At 47.5% G+C, this 16,084-nt stretch overlaps 1 long non-coding RNA gene across 1 annotated transcript in view; it reads right to left on the reverse strand.

Annotated features, from left to right (window-relative positions):
- Nucleotides 1–5,058, reverse strand: part of LOC108176361 (uncharacterized) — a 97,780-nt gene extending 92,722 nt beyond the window's left edge. Inside the window, exon 1 of the long non-coding RNA XR_011386927.1 lies at nucleotides 4,491–5,058. This is a non-coding gene — a long non-coding RNA (uncharacterized lncRNA). The remainder of the gene's footprint in view (nucleotides 1–4,490) is intronic.
- Nucleotides 5,059–16,084: the final 11,026 nt, after the last annotated feature.

Raw genomic sequence — 16,084 nt, forward strand, 5'->3', positions numbered from 1 at the left:
CTACTGGCTTCGTGATTTAGCATCCTACTACTTCTGATCCTCATAGGAGACCATGTCAGTTATTACTGTCCCTACAGATGAGGGAATCGAGGCTCAGAGCAGCAAGTAATTTTGCAAAAGTCGCAGAGCTGGAAGGTAGCAGATCTAGGATTGGGAGTGAGGACAATCAAGCTCTTGACGATCACCTTCACCCCACTAAAGAAGCTACACACAGCATTCGATGAAAGGGGACTCAATAAACATTTGTTGGTTTGTTCTTTTGCAATATTCTAGGCCAAAAAAGATACTTTGTTAACTGATGACACACAACTATATGAGGGGTCTTTTAAAAGTGCATGGAAAAACATATATTATGAAAAACTGTGCAAGGATTTCAAATCTTTTTTGCACCAAAATAAATTTACCTTGTGGCCAGCACTGTGGTTTAAAAGGTTAAGCTTCCACCTGCAGTGCTGGCATCCAATATGGACACCGGTTTGAGTCCTGGCTGCTTCTCTTCCAGTCCAGCTCCCTGCTAATGGCCTGAGAAAGCAGTAGAAGATAGCCCAAGAGCTTGGGTCCCTGCATCCCCATGGGAGACCCACAAGAAGCTCCTGGCTCCAGGCTGGATCAGCCCAGCTCCAACTGTTGCTGCCATTTGGGGAGTGAACCAGCAGATGGAAGACTTTTCTGTATCTCCCTCTCTGTAATTCTACCTCTCAAATAAATAAATAAAATCTTAAAAAATAAATTTACCTTTTAGTTCCATTTTCCACAACCTCTTAAACTCCCTTATACAAACCATAAGTTCTTTGTCACATTTCCTCTGTGATCGTTCTTTCACCCCAAATCTGCCCCCCAACCATCACCATCGCCATCAGCATCATCTTCAAAATATGGGTTTTACTTGAAGGATAAATATTTTTCAAGGAAATATAAATAATTTAACAGATCATGCTTTCCTTTCTTTTTATGTTAAACAATTTCAATCTTTAAAATCTACTTTTGGGGCCAGCACTGTGGCGCAGTAGGTTAATCTTCCGCCTGTAGTGCCAGCATCCCATATGGGCGTCGGTTCTAGTCCTGGCTGCTCCTCTTCCAATCCAGCTCTCTGCTATGGCCTGGGAGAGCAGTGAAAGATGGCCCAAGTGCTTGGGGCCCTGCACCCATGTGGGAGACCCAGAAGAAGGCCCTGACTCCTGGCCTCGGATTGGCCCAGCAGTGGCTGTTGTGGCCATTTAAGGAGTGAACCAGCAGATGGAAGACCTTTCTCTCTGTCTCTCCCTCTCACTGTAACTCTACCTCTCAAATAAATAAATAAACTTAAAAAAATGCACACTCTTTAAAAAATTTACTTTTAAGCTAAACATATTGTTGGCATCAGTACTTTTATTAGTACCTATCTAAGGTGCTTAAAACTGTTGTCTAAAATTCCCTTGAGAAACATCACTTTTCAGCAAAGTTAAGCAATTTCTGTTCCTTTGGAGACTCCACTTACCCTTTTATAGTCACATACGCTGAAATTTACCCACCAAAGCCAAATACTAGACATACCCCTAACAAAGTATGAATGCAGACGTGTGAACAAAGTTCAGCTTAAAGAGTGTAAGTTTTGAAAACTTGGGAACATGTCAGGGAAAAGAAAATCACTGTGAGAAAAACAGCACAATAAATATTCTCCAATCTTTGCAGTCTAATTATATTGGCTGCTGCTACTGCAAAATACTTAGCAATACCACGATGCTTTTAGGTTGATAAAACTCTGTGGGGTGGAATAATGTTTATTGAGTCAATTAATTTTCCAAAAGTTATTGATGCCTTTAGCACAAGCTTTGCTTCTCCTAGATTTAAAAAGATAATGTCTCGAGGGCATGACAGTCCTTTGTCATCTTTAAAATCCCCAGTAGGCTTAGCCTAGTCTTCTCTTGTAAGAATTTGCTCAATAAATGTTTGTTGAGTGAATATTAGCATTAAATAACTATTCTCTAAGTCTTATGATTCTGCAACTGAAAGAAATTATAACTAAAAAATAAACTACAGTCATAACATGGTGAATGTACTGAATGTCAATGACTTGTACACCTTAAATTGGTTAAATTTAAGCTATATGAATTTTGCTTCCTTATATAAGACTTAAAAAACGCAGCAATTAGGGGATAGCAAGCTTCCATTAAAATTCAACATGATATAGTTTCATAATTTCAAATCAACTACAGAGTACAAAAGAGGTCATAAATAATGTTTTATGAGAAGAAGTTTTTTAAAATCCTTATTAAACAGATAAAATACAAAAGCTACAACAGAATTTCCAGAAATTGTGATGTAAATAACCTGAACTATTTCAAGCACCCGCGGCTCAGTGAGAAGTGTTTAAAGGGTTTTTCAGACTCCTGCTACCATGTAAAGGGGAGGAAGGAGTGCAGCCTTGCAGAAGGAAAGAAAAAGTGAATCAGAAATGTCCCAAGTGCAGAAGACAGACTTCGCCTGCACACCCCTCCTGTCGCCAACCCCAATCTCAGCCCCACATTGAGGGTGGCATTTCTGAGTCACGCTCATAGTTTCCAGAACAAGGCTTCCTCCCTTTCATGACAATGCGATGCCAGGCTGTTTATTTACTTATTTTTTTAAGTAGTAAAGAAAAAAGCCACTTAATTCAGGAGGGTTGAACGCACAATTGCCGCCTCTCCCAGTGCAGGGAGCAGCAGGCTTCTCTCCCGATTGTTGACAGAACCGTTCCTCTCTTGGGTTTATGGAGATAACTGCTGAAGTGCACACAGTCTGAGGACATTGTGTGCAGTTTTCAAACTGTATCTGCCGTTGTGAAAGGCCAGCGATTACACCGTTGTTCTCAAAAAGTTAACACATTCCCAGCAAGCTGCAGCCTGGAATCTTGTCTGTATCAAATTTTCCTTTCTGCTTTCTGATAAATCACAATGTGACAGCCAAGCCCCCTGCCTCCCTCCTCTGTTTTACTTGCTCATTAGGTCTTTAAAAGAAAATGCAAATCCTCATCTCTTCATTAACCCATCTTAGAAAATAACTCAGATGTTCCTAATTTCTCGTCTGATTTATCAGACCGGTCCCTGATAACTTTTGAAAGAAGACTATTCAACATTCTCAAGGACAAAGAACACTTTATAGAAATAAATAAAAAAGAAGTTCTGACACAGGCATGGGAGGCGTAAAGCACCAAGATGTTTGGTAAATGTTGCTTGCTTGTGAATTATTTCAAGTTCTGCCCAAACCAATGGACACATTCTGTTGAAAATGCTTGATTCAAAAACTTCTCTTACAGACTGTATGAAAATACCTCGCGGCTCCACTCCGCATTGTGCAAGCCTGACAGGCTAAAGGGAATCAACAATCTCACGCAAGCTTTGCTTTTTAAAGAAAACACCAACAAGTTCGGAGACGTGACACCGGCGGAATGGATCAAAACGAGTTCATGCTTCCTCCTGTAATTCTCCCCACGTGAGTGTATCTGCGCATTTTTTTAAACCACTCCAAAATTGAGTTCTTTCCCCCCCACACACCAACACTAACTAAATTCTAGGGTCTTCTCAGAAGGTGTCCCCATGCTCGGGCGGTTTTTAGGATTCTATTGACCGTAATCAGGATGACACTGTTTATTTTCCCCGGAGGGGGTCAGGAGTTGGGGGCGGGGTGGCAGGGGAGGGAGAGCAGGTGAGCTTTCGTGTCGGGTGATCAGCCACCGCTCTCTGGGATCTCCGATCCCAACTCCATTTCTCAGTTCCTTACCAGAAACAGAAAACAGACGTGGAGGCACCAGAGGCGAACTACTGACTCCACCAGAGGCGAAGCCCGGCCCTTCCGCCGGGGGCTTTGCCAGGGAGCCACTGACTCCGCCGCCCCAGGCCAGGCTCGGGCTGGGCACCTCCTCGCCACCTCCTCTCTTCCGACAGACGGCCGGGACCTCAGGCCCCCCAAGAAGGCCGCCATTCCGCCCCAAAGTTCTCCGTCTTCGTGGGTCTCCACGTTGGGGAGGGGGCCAGGCGAGGGGCAGTTTACAGGGACAAAGCAGAGAGGATGTGCCCGCGCGGGTGGGGCCCACGCTTGCAGCGCTGTCGGGTCCCAGGGGGGAGGAAAGCAAGCCCGGGAGAAGTTTCCGGAGTGAAAACTCAGGGCTCACGCTGTTCGATCCGAAGACAAACCTCTCCCCGGGGGCCGAGGGGGCTGGGGACGGCCAGGAGGCCGAGGGCAGGCCGCTGCATTGGCTGCCTCCCCTCTGCGCAGAGCTTCCCGGCTCCTCCACCTGGCTCCCGGCGGGGAGCCCTGGCCCTCCTGGGGGAGGAGGGGGGCCGGGGGCTGTTGACTAAGGAAACAGCCGACGCACAGGTCAGCCATCAGGCAAATAATAAACATATTTGCGTGGCCCGTCTGTTAAGCCTGTTTAATGGGCCGTCCCTACATGTAAATGGCGAATGGCGTCCTACCCCAGCCCCCACCGCTCCACCTGTATCAACAACAATGCCTCCACACCATTATCTTACCTTAATGAACTTAATCTTTAATTTCCCAGCTTGGCCCTGGTACTCAGCCTCCTAACAAAGGAAGTGGGACTGTTTGAGTCCCTGGGAGTCGCCTTCCTGCAACAGCTAGGGGAACTTTAGCCACGACAAGGATTTGTGCCCCTTGTGGGACTGTCAAAAGCAATAAATATTTTTCTTTTGATTCCATCATTAGACCCTCCTAAGAAGGCCTCCCCATTGTCCACTGTCATTCCCAGAGCTCTCTGGGCAGGGGCGTCATTGTGGAAAATGAACCCTGAAGTGTTAACAATCCTGCTAAAGCTGCGACACTCCCCCCCCCCCCAGGGCGTAACCGTTAGGAATGTGTCGCCTCACCATTGCCTGCTCTGCGAAAAGAGCACTTGTGTTTTTTAACACTGGTCTTTGAGAAGGATGCTCAAGTTAAAGCATTGTGGCCACTGTAAATAGATGCACTCAGCAGAATAGAGCTTCTTCATTCCTAATTAGGGAAGTAACTCCAGAAAGACAGAATGTCACTGGCTGGGCTGTGCAGACTGGAGTTTGTGCTCGCCTCCACAATGTGAGGTAATTGGAGTTGTACCTTTTAGAAAGCTGCTAATTTCACATAGGAAGTGCTAACAAGACCTTTCTGGGCCATGTTTTCCTTCTTCCTTTTTAAGGAAGTTACAGACCTTCAGTAGTGGGAATGGCTGAGCCCTGGCCGGGCGGAGGAAACAGCAGTAATGAACCACTTCAGCCCGCAGTTAGAAAAAGGAGGCCTCATTTTGGAGTCCTGAGAATACTAGGCACAACAAAAGGTTCTGTTTAAGCTTGTTATCCAGGACATTCTTACACGCTACACAGCTCTCCCTGCAATGACCCTCTTCAAACAAGTGCATCAAGTTTGAGCAAATAGAAACACGCAACTTTCAGGGCTCAGAGTTATAGTTTTCTTTACAAAGCCATTTATATAATGTAAGCTGCAATTAGCATGGGACAGAGCGAGGAGATTTAGGCTGGAAAGTTCTTTTAACAAAAGATAGAAATTAGTGGAATAAGTAACAGTTAAATATCGGCTTCTGATAACTAGTTGAAAAGACCTTTTAAATCATTTACTAATATAGAAAAAAATAAAATGATTTTGTCTCAGACCTTGTTCCAACCAAAGTGTGGTCTTTTAAATCACTGAACTGATTAATCTTACTAATTTTAAATTATCCAGCAAGAATGGATCAGAGCAAAAAAAAAAAAAAGCCCACCCCCCACCCCCCCCAATAAAAAGCACTCCAGCTTTTAAGCCTGACAATTTCATCAAAATGTCCATAGGAATTACATAAAAAATTCAAACCGTAATGAAATAAATTGCTACTTACATTATGAAAAGTCTGCAAAAGCTTTTTATAGACTTGAAATGCAGAAGTTATATAAACTGCACAGTAAAAAGAATTAGAAATTGACCTTTATAGATCAAGGGCTAAAATTAACAGTCTTCAGGGGAAAAAAAAATCCCCAGTTCACAATGGCTTTTAATGCCATTTTTCCCTACACTCATTTATCTAATAACCATGGCAAGGTTAGGATAAACAATGAACAGTGTGTTTTCACATTTTCCACCTTTTGTGTCCTCTATATGAATTTCTAAAACACTTAAGAGAATAGATACATAAACCTGTGACCTTCAAATGAGCTTTTTGATACTCTCAACATTTTGAATAAAAAGATCAGAAAATGGAACCACTTTTACACGGCAATGAATTCCATTCTGTTGGGTAAACAAAGCTAAATTTTAAAACAGAGACCTGACATTTGTATAGCTCAAGAAGCTATTCTGTTCTTTTGGGGGTGGGCAGACAAAAAGAGGCGACGTTGTCAGTACTTTATGGTGGGCTAAATAACGACCAAATCTACAATTCAGAGAGAGACACACACATACACACACAGAGACAGAGAGAGAGAGGGAGAGAGAGAGGGAGAGAGATCCATTTGGCTGCGTTCAAGAGAGGGCCACCGTTCCCAAGATGAGAAAAACAAAAATGTCCACTTTTTATGACTCCCCCCACCCCACGAACAATTGATCCACCCTCCAGTAAAGGGGGCTGGGGGAGGCGGCCCAGGCCGCCATTATGGAGCTAACGCTTATTGACAGGAGCTACAAGGGCTTCCAAAAGTTACTCCAATTTCCGTCGAGCTTTTGTGCATCCGTTGTCCTGTCTGAAAGGCTCAGTTAGGTATTGTTGCAAAAAAAGTCTGCACCCACATTTGTTCCCCGCTAATTCATACTCGGCATTGTGAAGTTGTGCTATTCAGGGGCTGATTGGACAACAGCCCTGACAATGGCCAAGCGATTAGTCTCTCAGCATGGGCTGGGCTTGTGGGTATAAACCTAGGGATGGGGCTGGAATTCACTGGGGCATTCAGCGCCTCTCGGGGCCTTCCTGAGAGGCCGTGCCTCCTTTGCTGCAGGTAATGCATTCCTTCAGAGCCGGGAAACCGAATCCTTGTAATTAGCGTGGCCGGGACCCGGCAGGCCGCCCCCTCCCTGCACGGCGGCCCTCGGGGGCCCCGGCGCTTTCTAAGGAGCTCAGCCCCTGAAACGGTCCAGCCTCGTCGAATTGAAAACTTTCCTGGGCGCCTCGGTGGGCCTGAAAACCAGCACGTCAGGGAGGGGAGCCGGGGCTGGGGGCGAGCGGCGCCGCTTAACCCTTGGCACGCCGCGCCCGCCGCGAGCGCGCCCCTTCCCGCGCGTCTCGGGGCTGCGCGTGCGGACGTCCGCCCGGCGTTCTGCGTGGCAGCACCTTGAATTAATTTAACGTTATTTTCCTCTTGTTTTACACCACTTATGACAACGCGCTGCACAGTCTAACTTAGATCTTTATTGCACAACTATTTGTCGACATGACTACAGGCTACGCCGCGCGGAAAAGCAGGCTGACCAGAAAGATGCAGAAGACGCTCCCGGGGGGTTTTTGCGGGAAGGTTAACGTGGGAAATGCCACGGACCCGCGTGGGGGGCTTTCCTCGGACTGCCCGTAACCGTGCGGAAACCGCCGCTTCGATGTGATCCCCACGTCCACGGAGGACTTCCAGACGGCCGTTGGCAGCGGGAGCCACGCACAGCCCCCTTCCGGGAGAAATTAATTAGGTGGCGCCGCGTTCCCGCGGCGGCGGCCGGAAATGAGCCGGGGCGCGGCCCCAGGGCCGACGGGGATCCCCCGGGGCCGGACCGGCTGGGCCCGGAGTCGGAGAGGACGACGGCGGGCGCCGGCCGCGGCGTGGGGGCAAAGACGAGCGAAGGTCGGTGCCCGGCGGCCGCGCGTGGCTGGGCTGGCGCGACGTGAGGGACGCGCCGCGGGGCCTTCGCGCAAGCCCGCAGCCGAGCGCTGACCCCGAATGGCGGCCCCACCGCACGTACAAAGCAGCGGCGGCGGCAGCCCCAAACACTACTACACATTCGAATAGAAAAATGAAGATATTCTGGGCAAAAAGAAGTGTTTAGACAATGGCCGTCTGCTTCAGTTTCCCCGTTAGGCGAGGCTCCAGGGTGGGGAGGGGAGGGAGAGAGAGAAAGGAGTGACCGTGGGTTCCATACATTTAACTGAAAATCCCCTTCTCGGCAGCCCAAGTTATCTCGGCGTTGCCCGCAGCTCCGATTTAGAATGGGAGCCGGCTTGTTTACCGGGTTAATTAACGCCCGGTCCCGAGCTGGGAGGGGAGCCGGCGAGGAAGCGACTCGGTGATACCCAGGTGTAGCCGGGCCTGACTGGGCTCGACCCCGCCTGCGGAAAAGGTAGCTGGCCCGGCTGGAAGCGCAGTAGGTGAGCACCATTTTAGCGGCGAGCCTGTGATTGGAATGGCTTAGGGCGACAATCAGCACTGGGTTTTTTTTTTTTTCTTCCTGCAGAATGCGTCCTGATTCTGTGCTGTCGCCGAGGAGCGGGGAAGCAGCCGACCTTGGCGACGGAGGTCACCGGCCTGCCTTCTCTTCCTCGGCCTTCACCGCCACGTGGGAGGAAGAGGCACTTAAGGAGGAGCAACCCGGCTCCTGCCTCACGCTGGGACCAGCTTTCTGCTCTGGAAGAAAAAAAAAAAAAATCCCCGGGCCTTCTCTTTTTATTTACTTATTTCGGTTTTTAATTCCGGGAGCCTAATATCTGGGATTGGACTGTCCGCAGCCTACGTGTCTCTGTGACCTTACAGATAACAGGCAGGCTTGGATAGAAAATGAAATTCAAGCGCCAGCTAATTTTAAAAACATAACTAAAAACTCATTCCCAAGGGGAGGGGGAGCGATGGCAGTTTAAGTCCAAGCTGAACATGTCTTTAAATAACTATTCCTGGTATTTGCTAAATGATGGCTGTATGGGGGTAGGGATAGAATTTAGTCATTAAAAACAGCATGTGCTCAAGGTGAGAATAGATGTTTTATGACCCAGAGTCACCTATATGCTTTGCTGCGAGCCAGCACCTTCCAGAAAACAGACTGGCTGTGTCAGCCATACTGGTGTTTGGTTGGTTGGTTGAACTACCATTGGTGAATGCCTGTGTTACTGCTGATTCTCGGGCTGGCTGTTGTCCTCCTACACTGGGTCTGGAGTAGCCAAGGGCAGGGCAGGCTGAAGACTGGTGCTGGTATCACCTTCGTGTGATGGTACGTGGTTGGGTAACACAGGTGTCCCTTGTGGCCTCTGACCTGGGCCCAGAGAGCTCAGAACTTGCTGCTCATTCTCGGGTGTGTTACTGCTGATTCTAACAGCTGCCCTGGTCAAGGTGGTTGTGGCCGCCTGCATGTTTGAGAGAGGTTTAGAGAGATTCAGTGATTTGTCCAAGGTCACAGCGCTCAGTGAGTACCACAGTGGACACAGAACTGGGATGTCTCTGCCTTCTTTCTCCTACCCTCTGTGTGGTCAGTGACTCCAGATACCTACAATCATATGGAGGAGGGGATTTCATTCCAAATAAAGACTAGCCATGTCCTCCGTGATAGGAGAGGTCTTTTTGCCTATTGGAGGAGTCCACAGTAGGTTCTGGTTCAGGTCCATGGGGGCCCAACACACATAGAAGTACAGAGTACTTTCCAGAGTGCACAGAGTTCTTTCTGGAAAGATTTCTAGACTGCAAAGGAATCCATTTTGTTGCTGGCTCCACTATCCGTTAATGTGTGACCCTGAGCGAGTCACCTGCTGTGTGAAGGTTTTCTGAAGGCCAACTGGACACATTATCTGTCCCACCTGCCTCACGCTGAGAAGGGCCCAGATGAGCTAAAGTGGGTTCAAATGGACTGCTCACTGCAGGGAGCTACTGAAATGTGCACTTATTACTGATTTCTCACAGATATGAGGTCCTAATGTAAGATTATATGTATGTTTTTTTTTAATGCTTATTTTTTCATCTACTTGAAGGGCACATTGAAAGGGAGAGACCTTCCATTCATTGGTTCACTCCCCAAATGCCTGCAAACAGTTGAGGCTGGGCCAGGCCTGTGCCAGAAGCCAGGAACTACAGCCAAGTCTCCCACATGGGTGGCACATAACTAACTACTTGAAACACCATCTGTGCACCAGCAGGAAGCTGAATTGGAAGTGGAGCTGGGATTCAAACCTAGGGACACTGTTATGGGTTGTGGTCATCCCAAGCAGCAGCTTAACCACTGTGTACCAGATGCCCCCTTGGCCATATTTTGCACTCATCAAAATAACACACATGTCTACATGTCAAATAGTATATATGCACTTACGGTAAAAGGATGAGTTTGTCCTACCTTCAGTCCACCACTCAGAGGCAACCTTGGATCAACTTGATTTTTAGTTCTTCTGATGCTTCTGAGATTGCTAGACATATACAGGATACCCTGGAAAATTAGAATTTCAGATAAACAATGACAAAAGTATTTCAAATATGCATAATAGTGTTTTATCTGGCACCCTCTAATGTATGATGGTACTTCAAAGAGTTCGTGAAACATTTGAATTAAAAGATGTTTATTTTGGTGCAAAAATGACTTGAATTCCATGTACAGATTTTTCATATATGCACTTTCTGTGAACTTTTTAAGGATCACTCATACTTACATATTTGTACCTTTATTAATTTTCCGAGTTATCTGTGAAATTCTGAGTGGGAAAAAATTTCAATGTTCAATATTTATGTATTCCATTCTTGTATGGACACAATGTAACTTGTAACTAACACAATGTAACACCTTATAACACAATGTTTAAACCTGCATTTACAGATCCATCAACTTTTAGCAGTGCCTCCTGTCTTTGTGAGTTAGGAATATTACTAATGTCCTCTTCCCCCATCTGTTCTTTCCTGTTTCACACCCTACCTTGTGCCACTAGTACTTTTTTTTTTTTTTTGGACAGGCAGAGTGGATAGAGAGACAGACAGAGAGAAAGGTCTTCCTTTTGCCGTTGGTTCACCCTCCAATGGCCGCCACGGCTGGCGCACTGCGGCCAGTGCACCACGCCTATCTGAAGGCAGGAGCCAGGTGCTTCTCCTGGTCTCCCATGGGGTGCAGGACCCAAGTACTTGGGCCATCCTCCACTGCCTTCCCTGGCCACAGCAGAGAGCTGGCCTGGAAGAGGGGCAACCGGGAAAGAATCCAGCGCCCTGACCGGGACTAGAACCCGGTGTGCCGGCGCCACTAGGTGGAGGATTAGCCTATTGAGCCGCGGCACCGGCCACTTGTACTTCTTATTTATTTCCTGTCCTGCCACACAACCTAGTCATCCAAACTGTCTAAAGGTTGACTCATCAAATTAAAAACTGACCATATTTATGTTTATGTAATTCTTATTCAATAGTAATAATGTCAGAGTTATACTGCCTGCCCTTCAAGTCTAGTACCTGGACCTCTCAGAATGAAAAGAATGTTTCCAGTTCCAAGTCAAATGGATCCTCTTTCCTTAGATTAGTTCTGTATTATATGCTTCATAACATAGCACTTTTTGATTCATACTCAGATCCTGGTGTTTTGGATCAATTTTTCCTCCTAACATTTGAGTTGCCTTTATTCTTTGTTATTTTAAACCTATGAATCATTGTATCTCTCTCTCCCCCTAACTCTGCCTTTCAAATAAATAAGTCTTTAATGAGGGGAAGGGGAGAGAATGGCATTGTGGTGCAGCAGGTTAAGGTTCCTCCTACAATGCTGGCATCCCACTTGAGTGCCAGTTCAAGTCCCAGCTGCTCCATTTCTGATCTAGCCCCCTGCTGGTGTCCTTGGGAAAGCAGCAGAAGATGGCCCAAGTGCTTGAGTCCTTGCTACCCATGTGGGAGCCATGGATGGAGTTCCAGGTTCCTGGCCTCAACCTGTCCAGCCCCAGCTGTTAGGGCCATTTTCAGAGTGAACCAGTGGATGAAAGATCTCTTTCTCTGTGTATGTTTGCCTCTCTCTGCCTTCCCTTTAACTCTGCCTTTCAAATCTTTTCAAAAGAAATCTGTGAATTACATGAGTGAACTTCAAAGAGTTCATGGAAAATGGAGTAACTTTTGTTGCAAAAACTTTTGAAATATATTCATAGGGCCGGTGCCGCGGCTCAATAGGCTAATCCTCCGCCTTGCGGCGCTGGCACACCGGGTTCTAGTCCCCCCGGTCGGGGCGTCAGATTCTGTCCCTGTTGCCCCTCTTCCAGGCCAGCTCTCTGCTGTGGCCCGGGAGTACAGTGGAGGATGGCCCAAGTACTTGGGCCCTGCACCCCATGGGAGACCAGGATAAGTACCTGGCTCCTGCCATCGGATCAGCGCGATGCGCTGGCCGCGGTGCGCTGGCCGCGGTGGCCATTGGAGGGTGAACCGACGGCAAAAGAAGACCGTTCTCTCTGTCTCTCTCTCTCGCTGTCCACTCTGCATGTCAAAAAAAATCTAAAAAAAAAAAAAAGAAATACATTCATAATTTTTCATAATATACTTTTCGTGATCTTTTTGAAAACACCATATATTTAACCTATTGAGAATTGCTTTTCCCCCCTTCCTCAAAGTCCTCTCTGGTCCTGCTCCCTCGTGGACAACTGTTGTCTGGAGACTGCCTACCCCACTCGGCAGGCTGCATCCAGACACGCTTCCTTCTCCCTTCCTCATCCTGGTGTTCTGTACCCTCACGACCAGGCATGCTGGAGGTAAACTTCCCGTACCCTTGCTTTTCTGAAGCCCCTGATGTTGTCCTTCACTTCTAGTATGCATGTGTGACTCTATGCTGACAATACTTCCTCAGAATTTTGAAAGCCTTACTCCTTCTAGCATCTAGTGTCACTGACAAGTCTTATGATGGCATTCTAAGTACTGTTCACTTGTAGGTAGCCCTTTTACAACTTGCTGCAAGTGTTTAGAAATTTTGCCATGATAAGTGCAGTTGCGGGTCCTTTTCACTGGGCTGAGCACAGCAGCTCCTCCAGTGTTGGACTGTACCTCCTTTGACAACCCTCTCTCCTTGCTGTGTTTTCTTTCCTGGATCCCTTTTTCTTTAGATACTGGGTAATTCCCTATGTCTTTTATCATTTCCCCCTCACATTTCCTTTTTCTTTCTGCGTTATGCTTTGAGATTTCATCAACTTTTTAGTCTTATTTCATTGACAAGTTGCATTTTTAATTTACAAGAACTTGTTGTTCTCAAAAATCCCATTTTAAAATGCATTACCTTCCCAGGCCTAAGAAGTCTAAAAATAATTTCAAAGTGATGATCCTGTCTCTTGAATTCTGTTTCTCCAAGAGTGAGATCTTTCTGCTTGTTTTATATATATTTCTTCCTTGCTGATGGGCTCCTGTTTCCACAGGTGCCTTCTTGACGCTGAGCACAGAACTACAGATGGTGCAGATACACTGATCACCTGTGAACAAACCTTCCCTGAATGGGCTTTCCTGAAGCTTGAGGAGGTTTTCTTGCTGACTGGCTCTCATTTCCTCTGACCCTTCCTTCACAGGACATGCTGTGTGGCTTTCTTCAGCTGTTTCCTGTAGTAACTCCTCTTGTATGCTTTATATATAAAATTTGCTTGCATTTCTTAATTATTGGTGATCTCCTCCTCTCCTTAGTATTATGGATTTATCTCTTTTTAGAATTCCAAAATTGTATACCAATAAGATTTATGGGAAGTCGGGGGCAAGTGTAAATACTGTGTTTGCCATCTTGAACTGTAAGGAGATTCAGGAAATCTTATTTTAACATTTTTATTTGCAATTTCAGTCACTGTTATCCTTCAGTAGCTGGATGCCCCTAAGCCGAATGGTCTACCTGAGCTTTAGGGTCTCCTGATGAGTTGTTATCCACAGATTTTCAGCATGTTATGGCCCCCTTATGAATGGCATACACCAAATTGGGCCTAGTTTCTCCAAATGTCTTCCCCTGTAGTTCTGCGGTCCCCAGGAACTAGAATGGCACTTCCCATCCTCTCCCACCACAGGGCCTGTGATGCACCCCAACACCCTGCAGGCTCCTTCGCCCTTCATCTCAGCCTGGCCTAGCCCTCAGGTGGCCTTCAGAGCTCTGCTACAGCAGCGTCTCCTCAGCAAAACCTTCTCTGTTCTACTCCAGCAGTTCCGCCACTGGAACTGCTACATTTCCAGATGGCAACTCTTGTGAAGTAGGACCAGAGCGACTCCATTCATGTGGACATCTAAGTGCTAGAGCACATTGCCGGCCTCACGGCATGTCTGGATGAATGGATGACCATGAAACTGGCCACAACAGAAACATTCCTTCAGCTAATTACAGTTTGAGAAACACCTTAGGGGCCCGATCGCCAACCAGGCACAGGCATCCAGGACCTCCTCAATCTTGACCAAGACCTGTATCACAGACCTTCCAGGGTTCTCGCCTGAGGCCTGAGCGCCCCCCAAGGGAACCTCAAGGGTGAGGGAAGGAGATGCCATTGCAGCCGCCCACAGGGCTTGAAGCTCAGATGGCTCTGACCACCCAAGGCTTTTGCAGGGACTGTGTTCAGAACAAGCTAAGTAGTGACTGGTCTCTGGACAAGGCCGGTGAGGGCTGGAAGGAGACAGAACAGCAGCCTCACCCAAAGACCCAGGAGGAATTTTCTTAGCTGAGGCCACAGATTCCCCCAGGGGGCGGGCCCAGAGTCTGCCCAGACACCCAATGGACCGTGGCCGGCTCTGGGCGGGAGCAGTGGAGCCCCACACCTCAGCTACCTCTGGGCTCCGGCTTCCCAGTGGTGAGGCTCTTATTAAATTCGGGATTACCATGTGTAAAGCATGGGCTGCATTTTGTTTGCTCTGCCATGTAACTTGCCTTTCTAAACACTCAGCCAGAGCCGCAGTTAATCTACTGACGGTGGGCTTAGCCAGCAGGTGGTCAGGAGGCCCCCCCAAATTCCTCCTGACCCTTTGTTACCTGGCCTGGAAGGGAGAGAATTCTTGTTTGGGAAGTGTTTCTCCTCCCCCCGAACATTTTCAGTATTAAGAGTCTTTTGTCCCCATAAATCTGAAGCGGGGGGATTATGACGGGCAGGCTGTCACCCGGATTGTTTCCTCCAGGGGATAATGGGGAAAGTTTGCGGGCTGGCCTAATGAAACCTTTATTCCGGGGGACAATGCCATTTCCATTAAATTACAGCTCAAGCCTTAACAATGCCCCAGAACAAACCCAATTTGAATATTTAATTTGGGTTGGAAGGAGCTGAGTAAACACCTCGCTTCTCTCAGAGGCCCCTTTCTGGAGTCCTCTTGCAGCAAGCCCAAAGCAAAGCCCTGGGTTGCTGAGGGTTAGCAGCTGTTGCTGCCAGCGTCAAATGTGGAAAAATCCCAATGTTTAGTTTCCAGTTGACACTAAACACTGTTGTTGATTCTGAACTTTGAAAAAATTCTTGGCGGTGACTACGAATCAGATAAGCCAACCCAAGTCTGTTCTGAGCCTTACAAGCAATGCAACCTTTAGGAGGAGCACTCTCCCCATTCCAGTTACTCAGGGTCTGCAACCCAGCCTGGAGGTCCTCAGGACCCCAAACCTCAAACCACACCCAAGTGGGGATGGTGTTGTGGCCCAGCAGCCCATGTAAGTGCTCATATGAGCAATGGTCCAAGTTCCAGTTGCTCCACTTCCCATCCAGCTCCCTGCTAAAGCAGCAGCAGATACCTCATATGCTTGGGCCCCTGACACTTATGTGTGGGAGACCCAGATGGAGTTCCAGGCTCCTGGCTTTGGCCTGGCCCAGCCCTGGCCATTGTGGCCATTTGGAGAGTCAATCAATGGATGCAAGATCTAATTCTACCTTTCAAATAAACCTTACAAAAAGCACCCAAGTTCCCTCCTGCTTCACTTCTTCAAGGAGACTCTCTAGGGGGAGGACATCTCTGAATATGCGTGACTTTTTAAAAAATGGATTATGGTGATGTCAAGAGCACTATAAGGGAACAGACTTTTCTGTGTCTTCCTGGTCGTCTTGGCAGCCCAGCAGCCAGGCCACAGCCACTTGTGGAAGGAGCTGCATGTGGCTCCTCTGTAGGCAGTGTCTGTAGCACCACGAATCTTGCAGTTTCCCTGCCCCGACTCACAGCATGCCACCCTCTGCCTGGTCTGCCTTGCACCTTGCTCCCTGGTGAAGGCCCATCTTTGGTTCTGTCCTCCCAGAGACAGTAAGTGCATCCAGCGCATTTTTGTG

Source organism: Oryctolagus cuniculus, chromosome 2, assembly GCF_964237555.1.
Source record: "Oryctolagus cuniculus chromosome 2, mOryCun1.1, whole genome shotgun sequence".
In the NCBI taxonomy this organism is placed as follows: Eukaryota; Metazoa; Chordata; class Mammalia; order Lagomorpha; family Leporidae; genus Oryctolagus; species Oryctolagus cuniculus.